The sequence below is a fragment of the Corticium candelabrum genome, chromosome 5 (genome assembly GCF_963422355.1).
Source record: "Corticium candelabrum chromosome 5, ooCorCand1.1, whole genome shotgun sequence".
NCBI lineage: Eukaryota > Metazoa > Porifera > Homoscleromorpha > Homosclerophorida > Plakinidae > Corticium > Corticium candelabrum.
The window spans coordinates 3703956-3714986 of record NC_085089.1 but is presented as its reverse complement, the minus strand read 5'-3'; the positions used below and the strand labels follow the sequence as shown (position 1 = coordinate 3714986).

Here is an 11031-nt window from a genome sequence, read left to right as displayed (position 1 = left end):
TAATACTGTATATCTACATGCTTGAAAATGGCATGGCAGTTAAAGAGACATTTCAGAGATTTACGTTAACTCGAGATTTCAGAGACGCGCACTAATGTTGTACATTTGCGGCAAAAAAGCAATGGCTGCATCGATGGAAGTGACAAGAACTGCAAGGTGAAGTTACAGTTGAGTCCAGTTTTTACAACAGGGCCCCTTCGGTGTGTGGTATAAACAGCTGTTCATACGTGGTTTGTCCCACATGAACACTAGTAACAGGATAAGGAGGTGAGCGGTATTGGCATCCGGATCTGTTTCGTCATCCACAGCACTTCCCCAGAATCAGACATGCTGTCGATGTCATGTGACATTACACATGATGACGAGAAAACCCTCTTCAGCGTCACGCTGAAAAAAGCATTGCCCGCCTGATAGTATGAGTAAGTTGTGCAAGACTGTTTCAGCTACTGAACCAAACAGCACACTATGCACACTGCAATCTAGGGTAGGTAGTTTAGGAGTTGGAGTCCCAATCGATCGAAAAAGTTACAAACTCGTCCGATAGAATTTATCATTTAATCAGTTAAAAGCATACGTAATCATATCTCGTTCTGCCAATGCGTCAAATGTCTCAATTTGATTATTGGTAACCAACAATCAAAGGTTTATGCGGGGCACAATTTACTAATGCATGTGGCCGAACTGTTCCTTTAATAGTGGGGTTTAGCAAGTGCCTCTGTACTCCACTGTACACAGGGTAAAATTGCAAAGACCACAAATGCTACAGTGAACATTATGTAGGCCACTTTAGTAACAACATAGGTGCAGTAGTAACAATACATATGTAACCACATTTCACTACTGTTACATGTACTTTAAACAAACAGCTGTATACTTCACACAACCAGGTTTGACATAGTAATTAATCTAGTCTTTTCTTTCATCTAAAGAGCAGCCATCATCCTCAAGAGCCCTGATTCCCTTGTCTATTTTGGAAACATTCAGTACCAAGACTACCAATCTTGACAAACTTTATTTCTTTGGTCTAAGATTTCGTTTCTTTGGGAGAAGATGCACCTTCCGCCATCATAAAGCATGTACAAATAAGCATTGTCACCTCACATGTTCCTAGAATACCCTGCACTACACCAGCATACCTCAGTCTATCCATACTGGCATACCGGCCTGTGTAAGCTACTGACAGTTGATTTTGATTTAGCAATCCTCGATTTACTGGCATAATGTTAAAAAGCGCTGATGTATGGTATTTAAACACTAGCCGTTTCCAAACAATGCAAGACACTATTAGGTAAAGCACCTTCTGAATAAAATTATGTTGTTTATGAATACTGGCACATCTGACCAGTAACCTGCTGGTGGTTGAACTGCTACAAGTATACCCACAACTACTTGATCAGCAGAGAAATCAATTTGGCATTTTCCTAGAAGATGGCGCCTTATCAATCCCACTCCAGCCACCATGTATCATGTCCAGATTTAAGCCTGGTTCACAATATTGACGCCGACGTCAATGTCAATGCAGCGTCGTGATGCCGGGATAGAAAGAAGTTCTATTCCAGAGTCAAAAACCGGAAGTGGTCAGCGTCAAATGTGACCACGTGGACATTTTAGCGAATCAGTAGAGCTGTAAGCATCCCGGATCTAGAATGGAAGAACGTTGATTGACACCGCAAGAGAAGCAGCAAGAGAAGATCATCATTGGAATTGTTGTCGATGGTTAGACACGCATGCACCATCTGACTCGAGACTCGAGACCAACCTTGACGTGCGCAACCTAGTGACGTCTCAAGATATTGTAAACAGGACAACGCTGACGTCGGCATCGTGATGCTGATGTCGGTGTCGTGATGCCGACTTGACGATGACGTTGGCGTTGAAGTCAACGTTGGCGTCAATATTGTGAACTAGGCTTTAGGGTAAAAGACTGGAAACAGATCCTTTCTTGCAAAGCACCTACAATAAACTGATTATACACATGCAGTTTGGATTACTAATAACATGACCACACCACCTATAGTAGAACCTTGCTAATATAAACAGTCCCGTGCCAAGCCCTGTTCGGATTAGTGAAGTTGTTCGGATTACAAAAACCAGTAGCCTTGGAGGTCGATCTAGACCACAGCTTGGACACAAGACCATTGGTGCATTTACGTATGTCTCCCTGTCATGTTTGTGACAAACAACACAGCTGCAACGATTACACATTTCTAAATACTGTGATAATCAAGATGTAAAATACAGCCACGTATCACTTATCTGACATTCACTTATCTAACACGCCGGTTAACCGACAGGCAAGCTTGTCACGTGGCTGATCACGTGAATGGTCAGCTGCATACATGTACGTACATGTACATCTACGTGCATGTCGGTTGTTTCTTGAAACAAGTTTGAGAGTGAGTTCAAGCGTTTCTTCTTGTTGTATTCTACATTCACCTACACCTACATTCAGTATACCTTATGTGGGAAAAATGCCATCAAATATGAACAGTAGTTACCCGAGGCCCGGATATCCGGGCTAAGGGTATAGCAATTGTTCGATGTGCGACCGACCAACCATATTTATACTCAATCAGCGCAGATGCAAATGAAGCTATTCCGATCAATAGACAAATGTGATGTCATCATGAGGCTCCACCTCTTTGTTTGATAGCTGCTATATCGAGCGTCCATCCTGTACATGCCTATGGCTTACAATTGCGCGTGTATGTTTCCCCACCAACAACCATCTGCAGGTGTCTAGGGAGTGAAGGTGTAGCTGTGCTTGACTTGTAACATTCTGCTTGTTCCACGGTGTTGCTGCATAGTGGTTCCGCAGTCTGACAGCTTGAATTTTCGGTGTGCATGGCTGAGCAGCTGCGGTGTTGTTACAAAAATCAGTGTTGTCTTCAACAGAAACTTGGAGCTTGACGGGAATTTGCGAAGGGGAACATGCATTGTCCATGACAGCGTCTGTTTGTCAGACGAAGCGGCTCAACTGACCTGTACGTACGTTAGTGCATCTCTATTCATTTTTGTTACTTTATCCAAAGTCAGAGCGAACAGACGCCTAATGTGCACGTGCATGTCTTCCCACATTAATGTTTTGTTTTGGCTCTGGCAGCTCTGGGGTCACAACCAAAATTGCGGTTAGACGGATAGCTGTGTAAATATGGTACAGTAGGCGTAATAACCACCACGTGAGGGGATTTCCAATAGTGTCAAATGCATGAGCGTTTGTGCCTTTTGGCTTACACTGTACACATGCATGTCTTAGTGCCATGTGGTGTGCATGTATACCAGGTGAGGGTTTACCACTGTATAGTGCTTCTCTATTCATTGAGTTCATAACAGCTTCAGTTATCCAACATTTTCACTTATCCAACAGAGGTCTGGTCCCAAGGGGGTCGGGATAAGTAACACGCAACTGTAGTCAGAAATACGCATTTTCTGAAGACAACTATAACCGCTTCAATGCTAAAGCAACCTGGATCAGGCTGCATTTGAATTCCTATTATGATCTGGGTATGCAAAGCAGGACACTGACGGCAATTCGGATTAGCGAGGTTCAGATTAGAAAGATTCGGATTAGCAAGGTTCTACTGTATTATGATGATAAAACATAAATACAAATTCACTCTTTTGTCCACCTTAGACTAAACTCCTTACAAATATGTGAATTCTCAGAGTCGTGCTACTAATAGCTTGCAGCTTTCAAAACAGTCTGTTTCATGACCTTAACTTTCACCTACTCAACTCTCATGCCTTTCTCTTCCAGTGTCATTCATTTTTCTGGACGTGTTGAATCAGACGACATCTAGTCCATGGCTGATATCTCACAAGCTTTGTATAAAAGCAATCGTCTGAGTGACGGTAATCTACTCTCTAAAAATCCCATTTTATTCTCATCATGTTCTCTCCAAGCAATAGTAGGAACAGCAACTAAAGCCACTATCCTCATGGATGTGCATGATACATCAAAGCTGCTGTCATTTGCATTTTCAGCTACACTCTGTCTTGGACAATGCAAATTCTCGTAGCCCAGATCTGTTTCACTGCACCCCTTATACATTTCATAACCATAGTAATAACGATACGTAGAAATATGTAGTAGTAAAACTACAACAATTAGTATTGCTCGTTAGTAGTGCTCTTAATTAAGGAGCACTACCTAGGCTCAATCTCTGATTTGAGCTCTTTAACAGCAGTCCACATTTTATAACAACAAATAAATCAGGGACTGCGGTAGCACTCCCTATGCAGGGATACAAAGAATCTAAAAAATTACAGCCCATAGAAATGTATCCAAACGCATCCAAGCAAGATCTCTTAGAACTCAGTAAAAAGTCTCAGAGCCACTTAGTGCTCGACTTCAAAGTTCCTATGGTAGCCAGACTACCCAACACTGACACTAAGCACCTCAGAAGCCATCCATCGGCAAGTAAAAACCCGTTTTATTTTTCACATTTCACATTTCACTCTTGTCAGCCAGACTAGTGCGACACTCAAAGCAGCTGCAACGACGAAAGTCATACAAAATGATTCACTCTTGTCCAGGGAATTGCACTGACCCAACAGCTAGAACTGTACAAAAGTCCACCTACTACATTAGTCAACTGCTGCTATGCAATTTTACATAGTGCCTCCACAACGCTATGTTGTTCTGATCACGTGTGTACACGTGTGTCAGGCTACATGTAACTAGCTAGTGAAAACTACCGTCTGGGAACTTAGCTGCCACTTCCACATTCTGCTTACAGTTGCGTGTAGTTGAACATGTACATACAACTTTGCAAGTGAGCGTGTAGGTCTTACTTACATGGTGAGATGCGTGGAGGTTGTTTATTAATGCAACGTTATTGCCTACATCAGTCAGCTGCTACGTACATCAGTCAGATGCTACGTTCATCAGTCAAAGTATCAAATCCCGAGGTGCACACATCGTTCCCATATTCAACCACACACATGTACTCACAGTGGCAACACCCATACGGAGTGCTGTATTACATACACCTCTCTAATTTAATGGGTAGAGTCACAAAACATGATGGAGAATTTTAGATCACCAACGCATGTGCATTACCATCTACAGATTGGAGTAAGACCAACTACCACTTCATCTACATAACTAAAACATGAATCAAACAGGTATAAAAACACTTTGAGAAAATGATAGGTATGTAGGGATGGGTATGCACGTATTTTCATTCATGCTCATATCCTACATCACAATCACATCTATAATTACACACCCAGAGTGTACTGTCACACATGACTGCTACGTAAATGTAAAGATTGATATGCACACAACTGTTGCAAGCGATTTAGGTAAAAAGATTTGATATAGCAGATGAGCATGAATGAAACAAGTACATACCCATTCCTACATACCCATCATTTCTCAAATGTTTTGATACTTGTTCTATATCTGAATTTAGCACTTGGTGTATCAATCTGACAAACCTACAACAATGAGTGCATGCGCTGCATTCCAATTTGCCAGTCGTCACTTGGTCTGGTCGTCCACAAGATATTACTGTAACCCTAGCGCATGTGCACTTGGGTTAATAATATCATCTTGAATATTATCTTTCAGACCTGAAAACATACCCCTGGAAACAAACAGAGCAAGTGTGTATTTGGGCAGATACCCTACCAGGCATACTTTATGTGGTAGCATAAATGACAATACAGGGTTTGGGATGGGCATGCATGATAGAGACAAGCATAGCGTGTGGCGCCAACGGAGGCTGAGTTAGAACCATCTGATGTGATCACTACATTGGTGTAGTTGGCAAGATCCAAAAAGGCAAGACGATGGGCAGCAAAACGAGTGGGGAGACATCCCAAAGAATTTGACCCCAACTATGGCAAAAATGTGGCGGCCGAGTTTGAACTCTAGCTAGAAAACGTAAATCTAGCTATCTGTGAAATGACTGACCAGGAGGAGAAGAAGAGGCTATTCATGAATCTAGCTGGGTTAGATATGAGACAAATTGTTAAAGGGTCGGTCGTTCCAGCCCCGCCACATCAGGAGGATGGTAATCCCAGTGATTCGTATCAGGCTTTCACAGATGCAGTGCTCACTACTTCTCGCCCAACTGTCCACACAACGTCTGATCTAAGGTAGAGCTTTGCCAGTTTGGGTCTGATAAAGTAGATACTGTAGTCAATGGACAAGTGAGGGATCAGTTAATTGTTGGGTTGCGGGCAGCAGAAATCTACAAGGAATTGTTGAAAGCTCCCAATCTTACTTAAGCAGTGTTCTCCCCAGGCATTTCAAGACGTGGTGGCCCGCCACGCCTTGGCTAAATTTTTACAAGGACACGCCCATTCCAGCCATCCCTTGGCTAACGCCGCCACGCCTTGACAGATGCCTGCCACACCTTACTATCTATGTGTTAGGCAAGAAATGGGAGACCAGTGGTTTGGGTTCTTGTGCAACGTCATAGAGACGATCCGATGTCATTTGGTGGCGTATTCGTGCACATTCCAATCCGTATGTGAGTCACGCCCTCAGCAGCCGTTTGTGCCGTGGAGTCGTTATTGGTGCGTTAAGAGAATACAAAGTCACAGGACAAAGTACATCAATGCTTCGAATTGTGTTGTTGAAGCGATAGCCCAATTTCTCGTTCTTTTAGTGACGTTTTTTGGCACCTACGGAAGTCGATCTGAGAGGCGTTACCCTGCACAGGATGTAAGACAGTGCACTGATTAGACACCAAAATGCGCTTGAACGGCTTCGGCCCAAAGCCTAAGTTAGCGAAAGCATTGCTCAGGTTAGCGTAGACACGTTCACAGTTTCGAAAACTTGTAGATCTCGGCAAGCATGCTGATATGCTGCGGACGTCTCTAGCGTCGATATCGGCATGGAAAATTGTCACCGACTGCTTAGCAAACTTGTCTACTAGTGCTAAGTTACTAACTAAAGCTACTACAATCGATTTTGTGATTTGTATTGGCTTGGAATATATTGGGAGGCACAGGTTTTCACAGATTAGTAAGGAGCCCGGATGACAAGTGGAGCGCTAGAGGGCTAGTGATCGCTTTGTTTGTGTTATACTCTGTCCACGCATAGAAATATTATACAGCTAACATTTTAGACCAAACACAAGCACCCTATGTCGCTCTAGCACTGCACTGCAAAGGCAGCAAATGCCACTCCGGTGACCACGCCCACATTTGAAACAACCACGCCCACAAGTGCATTCCATTTAGTCACGCCTACACCACCATGCCTTTGAGATATTCTGGGGAGAACACTGCTTAAGTGATGCTATGGCTAAGGTAGTGGTGTTAGAGACTTCTATATCAAACAGAACGTTACATGACAGCAGTAGCTGTGAACCTCTGGCAACAATGCCCAATGTGGTAAACAAAATCTCTCAATCATGCATGGAAAACTCTCACATGCAGGTACTGTGGGTGAGCACACAGTCAAGGCAAACAGCATTGCCCAGCTGCAGAGGCACAGTGCTCATATTGTCACAAAATAAGACATTTTGTAGCAGTCTGTTAGCAGAAAAAGAAACGGTCAGTAGCTCGTTCCATAGAGGAACAAACACCAGTTCTATCAAGAGCAGATGAGTTAAACGTAGTCTATGATACTGCCTATACTGCTCAACCTACTGTGGATTCTACAGTCTACAGTCGCACTCATGGTCAACGGCAAACAAGTCAAGGCTTATTGGACACAGCAAGAAAGGAACATTGGGTGTAGCTGACATTACAATATCAGCAGGAGACAAATCTCGCAACTGCACATGCTCTATGGTGCCACTGACAAGCAAGGTACTGTTTGGCCAAGATGTAATTACCTACTGTCTACAGCCATTGTCAAGACGAATCCTGTTGAGACTAGGCTGGACCCAGATGCCAGACCAGTAGCAGGGCATCCTAGACATCATGCTTTCATTATCTGGAAGGACATTGAAAAGGAGCTGAAACAGCCACAGGATAGGGATGTTATTAAACCAGTTTGCAAAGCGACACAGTGGGTGTCCCAGTATGCAAATCTGATGGAAGTCTGTGTTTCGTGTGTTGACTATCGACAGCTGAACAAGTCAATCATTCATGAATGACATATCATGCCTAACATTAGATGAAATCAGTCACGTTGAGTGGATCAACCGTTTTCTCGGTACTTGATACTGAATCAAGGTTTCATCAGCTAGCACAATCCCAGGAATAAACCACATTCTCATCACATTGGGTGGTCTGTTTCGATTTAAGAGACTACCATTCGGCATTGCATGCACCCCAGAAATCTTCCATACGTGGTCAGCTCTATACTGATGAGATTAGAAAGTGTTTCATTTCATATTAATGACATACTTGTTTTCGGGAAGAACCTAAGAACATGACGTCAGACTGAAGCAGGTCCTACAGCGTCTAGCAATCACCAGTTTGAAACTGAATTGGTCCAAGTGCCAGGTACAGCAGAGCCGTGTTACGTACTTCTGACATCGGCCAAGTGCAGATGGGAATTATGCCAGATGAAGATAAATAGAAAGCCATGCAGGAAATGCCATGTTCTGAGTTTGTGACAGACATGCAGCGGTTTATAGAAATGGCGACCTACTTGAGCATATTCATTCCTCAACTCTCCCAGACGACAGAGACACTCTGTCACTTGCTTAAGCAAGTTCCTTTCATGGTTACTGTGCAACTGTAAGAAGCCTTAAGACTAGTTTTTAGCTACTTACGCAAGCCAAGTGTCAGATCAGCGTCAATGTCAGTGTCAGTATATCAGCGTCTTGATGCTCGAACTAATCGATTTCCAGTATTTTTTTAGCAATACAATACACAATATTTAGGCAAATGAAAGTGCTAGGCATCAAAGACTGTTGCTAACACATATGAAACAAGCACTTATGCATAAAATGCCTGATTATGATTAATTAAGCAAACAAACTTGTCCAACGATGATTTCCATCGTTTACAACACCCAGGAACAACTGTTACAATGGTTTGTGATATTGCAGCTACCTCTTCATGTGTTCTCCTTTGTACAATGGTCTCTTTAGCAAAAATAACTGACCTGCCAAAGACAAGGGAAGTCCCTCAACATTAGTAAGAGATTCCTCCTCCATATTTTGTGAAAAAAAGGAGAGCATGTGACCAAAAATGGCATATGATTGATAGTCTACTTCCAGTCAATACTGGAATGATGCTAGAATAAACCTCAGTCTACTCCAGCATTGCATTGGTGACCAGCAAAGGAGTCTACTCCAGCATTGCATTGGTGACCAGCAAAGGTGTCAACATGCTGACTTGACCCTCTGCTTTGTAAGTTACTGTAAACCAAGACATACCTAGCTACACCTACACTACCCACCAAGCAAACAACAGATACTTCAAGATACAGAAACTATCAAGCAAAGCTTGACACAGACTGTTCTCCTTCGGGCATATTCAACTGAGGTTCAATCAGTTTGTCTATGCCATCCAGATAATCAGCTGCCACAACATACTCATAACCGATATTCCAGCAATATGTACCAAAATCCAAGTATAGTAGTTATTCTAACTAGCCGGGATGCGTGGGTTGCTTTCATGACAGCGTCAGCTGACTCTTCTTCCTGTTTATAGCATGACACAACTTCCACGAGGGAACGAAGTCCACCCAAGTTGAGCCCTTGAGATGAATCTCGGGTGAGTTGAGTCCAAGCGCATGCCGTAGCCAGTCAAAATCGCACCCGTCTGTCTGGGCGTGCCTACGGAAGGATGGACAGTGCTAGCCCAACTAGAGAGAGAGAGAGAGAGAGAGAGAGAGAGAGAGAGAGAGAGAGAGAGAGAGAGAGAGAGAGAGAGAGAGAGAGAGAGAGAGAGAGAGAGAGAGAGAGATTGAAGGGCCTCTCTTACTGAAGCTCCATCTGAAGTTGCAATTATTTTAGAAGCGCGCTTTTCTGTTTCCCAATTAATATTACATTCTACAACAATGAGCCCTATAACTCTAATTGCCTTAGCACTGATCTAAGTCTGGTGCCTTGTGAAGCCATAATTATTTTCTACACTCTAATCAGAGAACCATTTAGATTGATAATAATTATAACTTAGAGGCGCTTCAATTAGAATAATAGTACACCTACAATAAAACACACTACCCCTAATACATGCACAACAGGCTAACAATAAACACAAAGTAAACTAAACAACAAATCATCGACACACCTCTTCAAGACATTCCAATTGTTTGAAACGATCTTTTAGTTTCTGGATACTGCTTACAATTTTGTGTCTTGCACCTTTTGTCACATTCTATGCATAGCTAATACTTAATATTCATAACATGTGTAAGTAATGTTGAATGACCCTACCCTATCCTCAAGTTCTTCTTCAGTTACTTTCATCATATCTTCATAAGCCATATGTGCAAACAGGTCTTGGTATTTGTGCAGTCTTAAACTCTTCAACCACTGAGGCACATCTACATACAATAGACAAACATTCTACTATAAATACATCTGTAATAGTTGAAAATAGCAACAAACAGGCAAAAAGACCTAAACACTAACCACTACAATGTCCTCTCCCACTAATACACAAAACAAACAACATAACTACCGTACTGTCGCAAATAAAAGCCAACCTCGAATACACGCTGATCTCAGATACAACCCGAAAATAGAAGACCTCTTGCTGCATACAAGCCAGTCGTGTTTAGAAGCCGAGCTTTTGCTTAAGACGCACAGCACGATTACGTGCTCAGTCACCTCCATGTGCGTGTGAGTCAGTGCGTGTGTGCGTGTGGGTCGATGCGTGTGTGCAGCATTTCAATGACACCAACAATGATGACAAAAAAGCAGCTCACGCTCTTGAAACTGACATCTCATGGTAGTCATGTCTAGATATCTTAATGAATCTTGTTTTCAAGTGATTTAAGGTTGTCAAGTCTATACCATAGTGTGTTCAAACAGCATATAAGCGTGTCTTGAATACAAACCTGTCTTAAATATTAGCCTGCATTCCAATTCAGCTTATACAGATATAAGCATGGCTTTTACTTGCAACAATATTGTAGATATCATAGTTGTTAACACATATTTCTAG

At 42.5% G+C, this 11031-nt stretch overlaps 1 long non-coding RNA gene across 1 annotated transcript; it reads right to left on the bottom strand.

The window, feature by feature from the left end:
* Positions 1 to 8764: 8764 nt before the first annotated feature.
* LOC134180361 (uncharacterized) lies at positions 8765 to 11031 on the bottom strand. The gene is made up of 3 exons (XR_009969977.1): positions 10299 to 11031; positions 10153 to 10239; positions 8765 to 9019 (listed from the first exon to the last, which is right to left on the bottom strand). It is a non-coding gene; the product is annotated as an uncharacterized LOC134180361 (long non-coding RNA).